Raw genomic sequence first — 8906 nt, forward strand, 5'->3', positions numbered from 1 at the left:
TTGATTTAGAGGTTTCAATAATGTTAAAATTAACATTTTTAAAATATTTTATTAATATTTTGAGAGCATTATGTTATTAAATAATATTTTTAAAACATTTATAAAACATCAGTTAAAATATTTTTTAGAATATTTATTAATAATATTTTAAACATATTTATACAACATTATATCATAACCACAATCTCCACTTGATTCCTCTCGACCAATAGAGCCAAACGCGATGTTATTGCGACAATTATGAAGGAAAGAACATTTTGGAAAGGAATTTGAATCCTATGGTTGGGATCTCAAAAATTCCCCCTGTTCCTTCTCTTAACATCCCCTGTAAAGAAATAGGCGAGAAAAATATTGGTCCGAAAAATGTTCTTTCCTTCATAATTGTCGCAATAACATCGCGTTTGGCTCTATTGGTCGAGAGGAATCAAGTGGAGATTGTGGCTTTAAAAATTAAAAGAGCTGACTAAATAAGTATTCACATTATTATTATATCATAACGTTTGGAAAATTTATATAAAATCAACATCATAAAATATTGATTAAATATATATATATACAGGGTGTCCGGTAATGGTCGCCTCAACCGTCGTGTGCAGGTAGAGTAAGTTAAACCGAATAGAAAAGTCCTCTACCGTTTTGCGATTTTCGCAATAATTATTGTGTTATTAAATAAAAAAGATCGGCCAATCTAAGCGCGCGACGAGATGAGACGGCCCCCTGTCACACGATACACGGCGCGCGGCAAAGCGGAGGGAGGAGCGAACGCGATGGCTACGAACGGCGCGTAACGCTAAAGCTCCGCGACAACTATTTTCTCTCTTTCCCTTTTCATCTCACTTTCTTTACTAAAAACGAATCTTTTTATTTTCAAAATGGCATCTTGATTAATTATTGTAAAGTACAGTTTTGAAAAATTAATAATCGCATTGACATCATTTTCAACGATGTATCTCATTAAAATTTAACATGCATACAAAGCAAAATAAGAGTCTGATGCAAATCACACCATACACGGAGAGAATTTTCTCTTATTAGAATTTATCCTGAAAATCATGGTAATCGTGGGATAATATGGTGTAGGAAAAATTTTATAAGAGTTTCTCTGATTAATATTTACTACATTAAAAATTATTAATATGAACATAGTAAAATTAATCGAGTACATTTTTTATTTTATTGTGGTAGATATTAATATTTTTATTGTGGTAAATATTAATCAGAAAAATTCTTATAAAATTCTTCCAGTACCTTACTGTCCCACGATTACCATGATTTTCAGGGTAAATTTTAAGAGAAAATTTTTTATGTGTAGTATTCGGATACGTTTTATCAAAATTTACGTTTTTAAAATAATCAATAAATGATAATAACGAGAGAGAGAGAGAGAGAGAGAGAGAGTGAGGAACGTTATTATCATAAATGATAACGTTCCTCACTCACTCACTCACTCTCTCTTTCTTTCTCTCTCCCTCTCTCATTATTATCATTTATTGATTATTTTAAAAAACGTAAAATTTTGATAGGATGTATTCGAATATTATACAGAGAAAATTTTTTCTTAAAATTTACTCTAAAAATGATGGTAATCGTGGGACAATGGTATTGAAAGAATTTTATAAGAATTTTTCTGATTAATATTTACCACAATAAAAATATTAATATCTACCACAATAAAATAAAAAATGTACTCGATTAATTTTACTATGTTCATATTAATAATTTTTAATGTAGTAAATATTAATCAGAGAAACTCTTATAAAATTTTTCCTACACCATATTATCCTACGATTACCATGATTTTCAGGATAAATTCTAATAAGAGAAAATTCTCTCCGTGTATGGTGTGATTTGCATCAGACTCTTATTTTGCTTTGTATGCATGTTAAATTTTAATGAGATACATCGTCGAAAATGATGTCAATGCGATTATTAATTTTTCAAAACTGTACTTTACAATAATTAATCAAGATGCCATTTTGAAAATAAAAAGATTCGTTTTTAGTAAAGAAAGTGAGATGAAAAGGGAAAGAGAGAAAATAGTTGTCGCGGAGCTTTAGCGTTACGCGCCGTTCGTAGCCATCGCGTTCGCTCCTCCCTCCGCTTTGCCGCGCGCCGTGTATCGTGTGACAGGGGGCCGTCTCATCTCGTCGCGCGCTTAGATTGGCCGATCTTTTTTATTTAATAACACAATAATTATTGCGAAAATCGCAAAACGGTAGAGGACTTTCTTATTCGGTTTAACTTACTCTACCTGCACACGACGGTTGAGGCGACCATTACCGGACACCCTGTATATATATATATATATATATAGTGATAATAAGATATAATAGCTCCCCACACAGCATGGGGAGCTCCCGGGGAGTTCCTGAAGAGCTCATAAAATTTTCATAAGCTTTATTTGAACTTTAAAAAAACTCGCACGAAGTTCCCCGAAAGTTCCTATGTCCGCTTTTGAGAGCTCCTTTGGAGCTTCGAAGAAGTTCCCGAAAAACTTCTGTATAAGCTACCAGGGAGCTCGTAAGTCCACTATTGCGAGCTGCCTGAAAATAGCGATATTTGATACTTTCTATTTACATTAAAGCTCAAATAAATCTCACTTCTATCTTTTTTTAATATGAGAGTGTTGAAGGAAGTCAGAAGTGAGATTTATCTGAGTTTTTTTATGTAACTGGAAAGCACCTATATAGTACGCATAAAGTTTCATTTGCGCTCGTAGGAGCTCAGAAATCATGTTTTGAGAGCTTCTTGCAAACAAAAATAGTTCATACAGAGCTCGTCGAGAGCTTCTCAATCCGCTTTCGCGGGATTTTTATTTGTATAATACTAATCAATATTATATATGATCAATTAAAATTAATATTAATCAAAATTAATATTTGTCGCTAGTGGTGAAAATAAGCTTAAAAAACTTGACTACGACGTAACTAGCAATTTTATTTGATTATTTCACGACGTTTCGACCATTTGGTTGTGGTCCTTTTCAAGTGAAATTTCTACAACATAATGTTACACAATATTTTAACATACGAAAACTCATTTAAGTGTTAAATTAATAAAATAAATATAAATTTTATAAACATACCATCAATTAAACCGAGGTTGACATAACATCACACTGGTGTTATTTGAAATCGAAAGTTAAACGTTAAAAGAGGAACACGTCCCATCGTTATGATGTTAAAAGTTAAAAGTTAAGAGCGGAACACGTCCCATCGTTATGATGTTTCGTCAACGACTAAATTTGAAACGCGCCACTACTTTTAACTTTTAACATCATAACGATGGGACGTGTTCCTCTTTTAACGTTTAACTTTCGATTTCAAATAACACCAGTGTGATGTTATGTCAACCTCGGTTTAATTGATGGTATGTTTATAAAATTTATATTTATTTTATTAATTTAACACTTAAATGAGTTTTCGTATGTTAAAATATTGTGTAACATTATGTTGTAGAAATTTCACTTGAAAAGGACCACAACCAAATGGTCGAAACGTCGTGAAATAATCAAATAAAATTGCTAGTTACGTCGTAGTCAAGTTTTTTAAGAATATTATATATATTTTATATAATAATTATTAGAAATATTTTAATTATAATATTATTTTTAAAAAGTATGTATTTTACACATACAAAATACATTAATAATAATAATAATTTGCAATAATAATTATAGATTTAAACGTGAATAACTTAAAATTAATTAAATATTATGTGAATTCATCGTCGATTTTCTCTTGAGACGTTATTTGAGACGTGGATCCCACATGGATAGCATTGCCATGCTTTCTTTTCCATCTATCACCGGCATGTGGTGATACCATACCATAACTTTTTTTTCCATCTCATTTCGGTTTGTGTTGGGGTGTTCTTTTAGAATTGTCTCTGTAAAATTATAATATATCATTCAATATACATATATATATGTATGGTATGTATGTAGATTAGGGTGTACAAATTTTTTTTTGTCCACAATTCTAGCTAACAAGTTGTGTGTGTGTGTGTGTGTGTGTGTGTGTAAACAGGCCTATCTTTTCTAATTGATTATAAAGTAAATAATTCTTTGTAATAAATAAATGATTTATATAAAATTTTATTTTTAGAGATTGATGAATATTTTTAAGATTGAATAGTTAATAACACTATTATTATCAAAACAGAGCAGTACTTAGATGAGAATAAATCATATAAATCATTTATTTATTACAAAAAAATATACACTAAAACTTTATAATCAATTATATTCATAAAAGATTTTTATATATTTTTAGATTATAAATTTAATTATTTTTATTTTGGTAATGTAGATTATTTTTAAAAAATTATTATATACGTGTGCATGTATGGAAGAATGCAATGTAGAAGAAAGAAAATAGAGAGATAGAGATAGATAAATCGATAGATAAATAAATAGATAGATAGACAGATAGACAGACATATAGATAGATAGATAGATAGATAGATAGATACATAGGTAAATCGATAAATAGTTCGATAGATAGACAGACAAATTGCTAAATAAAAAAAAAATATATGTGTATATATACATATACAGGGTGTCCCAAAAAGATCGGAACACTGAAAAATCTCGAAAAGTATACGTTTTACAGAAAAAAGTTTCAGACAAAAGTCGTAAAAAATCTATTAATTGATCTTATCAGTTTGACCTTGGATTGCGTTACCAAGGTCAGAATAAGGTCACCTTGAATTTCTTAGATGGAATCCTATATTTTTTATTACATATTCTTGTAGCTTATCTAGAGAGCTTTCCAAAACATTAATAAAATTATTTTTCATGGAGTACTCTTTGAGTTACAAAGGCTAACAATTTCTTGACATATAATGTAGAACGTGTAGTAAAAATGTCGAACTTTGCGAAGATAACAATCATTTTGTTATCTAAAGAATAGCCTTCTAGATATAAATCGTATCCAGGAAAACATGCGCTCAAGGGCGTCGCATTGTCAACTTTTCTTATATGTGGAATGAACTTCAGAGATCATTCAATAATCATATGAAAGAAATAGAGTGCCAATTTAAAGATTGGAAACTCACAAAAACTAAAACCGAAGGCCAAGAGGAAAATGACTCTAGGAATAGCACATATAAGAATACTAGCAATGAATTCATCGATTTTTAAAAATCGGTGGAATTATTCTCAGGTACGATGGATTCTAAAGTTAGTATTCAAAAAGTGTCGCCTTTTTCTAAATAATAAAAATTTATCAAATCAATAATTTGTTATATTCCAGTACATATCGTTGCAAAAAGACGCCTCAATGCAAATGTCTTGTTTGCTATAATTGGAGAGACAAAAAAAAACATTTTGTGGTTGCGTTCTCACGGGAATGGGCGATGGAGAGACTCATTTTATCCTCGATATTTTAAAAAAATATTATATAATATTTTTTTATTATCGAGTTACATATAATTATCAATATAATTACTTATCATTCACATGTGTGTGTATGAATACTATATTTACTGAGCATTTACATGTGTGTATAAATATATTTACTGACAAGTAACACTACCCAAGTGCCACTCGCCGATTTTGATATACTTAGAATATGTTGTAGTCTAGGTCAAAATAAGAGACACGTATTTTTTTATATGTGCCCATACGGCCGTTAAAGTGGTGAAAACCTTCTTGAAGAAAAATAGGATTTTATCTTTCTGAGCAAATATCGTCGAAACAGTAGGAGGTATAAAAAAAATTTTCAAACAAAATTTTTATGGTTTCTGATGTACTTTAAAACTGTGCAATCAAATTTTTCAAAAATTTTATATTTTTCGAAATCCTTCTCCTCCCTCTCAATTTTTGAAAATTAAAAAATTTTGTTTATAGTATAACTTATAGTATATTTAACAACAAATTCAACCATATATGATAAAGTTGTATTTCGAAGTCGCATTATTCAGAAATACGTTTGAACTTCTGTATACCGCTATACACGCGCTCTGTCCGACTTATGACTCTTGCTATTCATGGCGATAACTTTGTTTGTAATTTCACAGAGACTACCATAAAAGACGGGCTCTTGAAAGATTTAATTGAAAAAATAAGTCAAGTTCTCGCTCTCTGCCGAACCCGAGAATAACCAACGTGGAGGTGGCGAGAAACTATTCTCTTTTGTTTTTGTTTTTTTTTGTTTTTTACTTTTTAAAACTATTTTGTTATTTTATATTTTTTAGTTTTTTGTTGCATTATTTTTGATATTCAGTGCAATAATGAGGAGAATTTGTATTATCCATCGCAAAAAAGTGCTGCATACACTTTGCGCACCAAGCGCATCTGATTATTGCAATATCATGACAAAATTTACAGCATGTAAATTATTATTTACTCCTGTAAATTATTGCTTTAAAAATTGTGATACATGTTGTAAATTTTGCAATGATATTGCAATAATCAGATGCGCTTGGTGCACAAAGTTTATGTGTATGCAGCACTTTTTTGCGATGGATAATACAAATTTTCCTCATTATTGCACTGAATATCAAAAATAATGCAACAACAAACTAAAAAATTTAAAATAATAAAATAGTTTTCAAAAGTAAAAAACAAAAAACAAAAAAAAACAAAAACAAAAGGGAATAGTTTCTCGCCACCTCCACGTTGGTTATTCCTGGGTTTGGCAGAGAGCGAGAACTTGACTTATTTTTTTAATTGAATCCTTCAAGAGCCCGTTTTTTATGGTAGTCTCTGTGAAATTACAAACAAAACTATCGCCATGAATAGCAAGAGTCATAAGTCGGACAGAGCGCGCGTATAGCGGTATACAGAAGTTCAAACATATTTCTGAATAATGAGACTTCGAAATACAACTTTATCATATATGGTTGAATTTGTTGTTAAATATACTATAAGTTATACTATAAACAAAATTTTTTAATTTTCAAAAATTGAGAGGGAGGAGAAGGATTTCGAAAAATATAAAATTTTTGAAAAATTTGATTGCACAGTTTTAAAGTACATCAGAAACCATAAAAATTTTGTTTGAAAATTTTTTTTATACCTCCTACTGTTTCGACGATATTTGCTCAGAAAGATAAAATCCTATTTTTCTTCAAGAGGGTTTTCACCACTTTAACGGCCGTATGGGCACATATAAAAAAATACGTGTCTCTTATTTTGACCTAGACTACAACATATTCTAAGTATATCAAAATCGGCGAGTGGCACTTGGGTAGCGTTACTTGTGAGTGTTCTAAATAAAACGTTACAATTTTTTATTTCTAAAAGTATAATTTTTAGAAAATAATGCTGCAAATAAAAGTTCCAGTATTTTAACGGAGATGTACATATTTTGATGTTACAGAAATGTTTGTAGAAAGCAATTTTCAATATCATTAGTCAACTTAATTATTTTATATTGATTAGTCTAAGTATTTATGTAAATTGATTTTTCCTTGTAACATATTCTGCATACAGGGTAAAAGTCAATAATTGAACGGTTTACGAGATATTTTACATAATCTAACATATTTTGATATAAAAAATAAAAAATATTTCGTAAATAAAATATTTAGTATAAATTTATCATATATAAGACAGGCAATAAGAGCCAAATCGCGGATGACAGTGCGTTATCCTAAACGAAACTAAATTTTTTCGTTAGAATTAAATACCTGTGCACAAGGCACCAAATTTTACTTGGACACGGCCAAGATATAAAATTGGAATAATCTCTACAAGAGATTTTTAATTCCATGTATCCCCTATTCCTTCTAAAGAAATAAATGCGAGAGAAAAATATAGATCCGAAAGTCGCAGAATCGGGAATCGACCCCGAGACCTTTCGCTTGCCGGGCGACTGCTCTTCCAACTGAGCTATTCAGATCCTTTCGATTCTATATTTTTCTCTGTTATATATATTAATGTTGGTAAACAAACGCCTTTAAGCCAGCGTGTATAAATTAAGAGTTTAACTAGGCTCTGTAATATAAATATAAATTTAACATATATAAGACAGGCAATAAGAGCAGTTGGAAGAGCAGTCGCCCGGCAAGCGAAAGGTCTCGGGTTCGATTCCCGATTCTGCGACTTTCGGATCTATATTTTTCTCTCGCATTTATTTCTTTAGGGGGAATAGGGGATACATGGAATTAAAAATCTCTTGTAGAGATTATTCCAATTTTATATCTTGGCCGTGTCCAAGTAAAATTTGGTGCCTTGTGCACAGGTATTTAATTCTAACGAAAAAATTTAGTTTCGTTTAGGATAACGCACTGTCATCCGCGATTTGGCTCTTATTGCCTGCCTTATATATGTTAAATTTATATTTATATTACAGAGCCTAGTTAAACTCTTAAAATATTTAGTGTTTGATAATACTTTTATGTATAGAATAATTATAAACAAATAAAAAAATATACACAGTAAAAAAAAATATACAATTTGCTACATGCAGCTATATATCTTTTTTCGTAAAAACAACATGTTTGTTGTTTATACCAATTGTTTCGTCTAATTATTCTATACATAAAAGCAAGACTATTAAAAACTAAATATTTTACGAGATATTTTGTATTTTATATCAAAAATGTCAGATTATGTAAAATATCTCGGAAACTGTTCAATTTTTGGCTACATTTCCTTATATTTTTATGCAGAATATTACAAAAAATTTATTTACATAAACGCTTAGAATAATTCTATATAAAATAATTAAATTGACTAAATAAATAAGCTTGAAAATTGCCTCTTACAAACATTTCTATGACATCAACTATGCCTCCTTTGAGATACTAAAACTTTTATTTGAAACATTTTTTTCTACAAACATTTTTAGCGATAAAAATTTGTAACGCTTATTGAAACACCCGGTACATATTTATTACATCTCTATTCTTTCTATATATATATATATATATATATAATGTTAGATTGTGTAAAATAT

This window comes from Nylanderia fulva, unplaced genomic scaffold, assembly GCF_048542155.1.
Source record: "Nylanderia fulva isolate GAGA-0341 unplaced genomic scaffold, ASM4854215v1 Scaffold132, whole genome shotgun sequence".
NCBI classification, from domain to species: domain Eukaryota; kingdom Metazoa; phylum Arthropoda; class Insecta; order Hymenoptera; family Formicidae; genus Nylanderia; species Nylanderia fulva.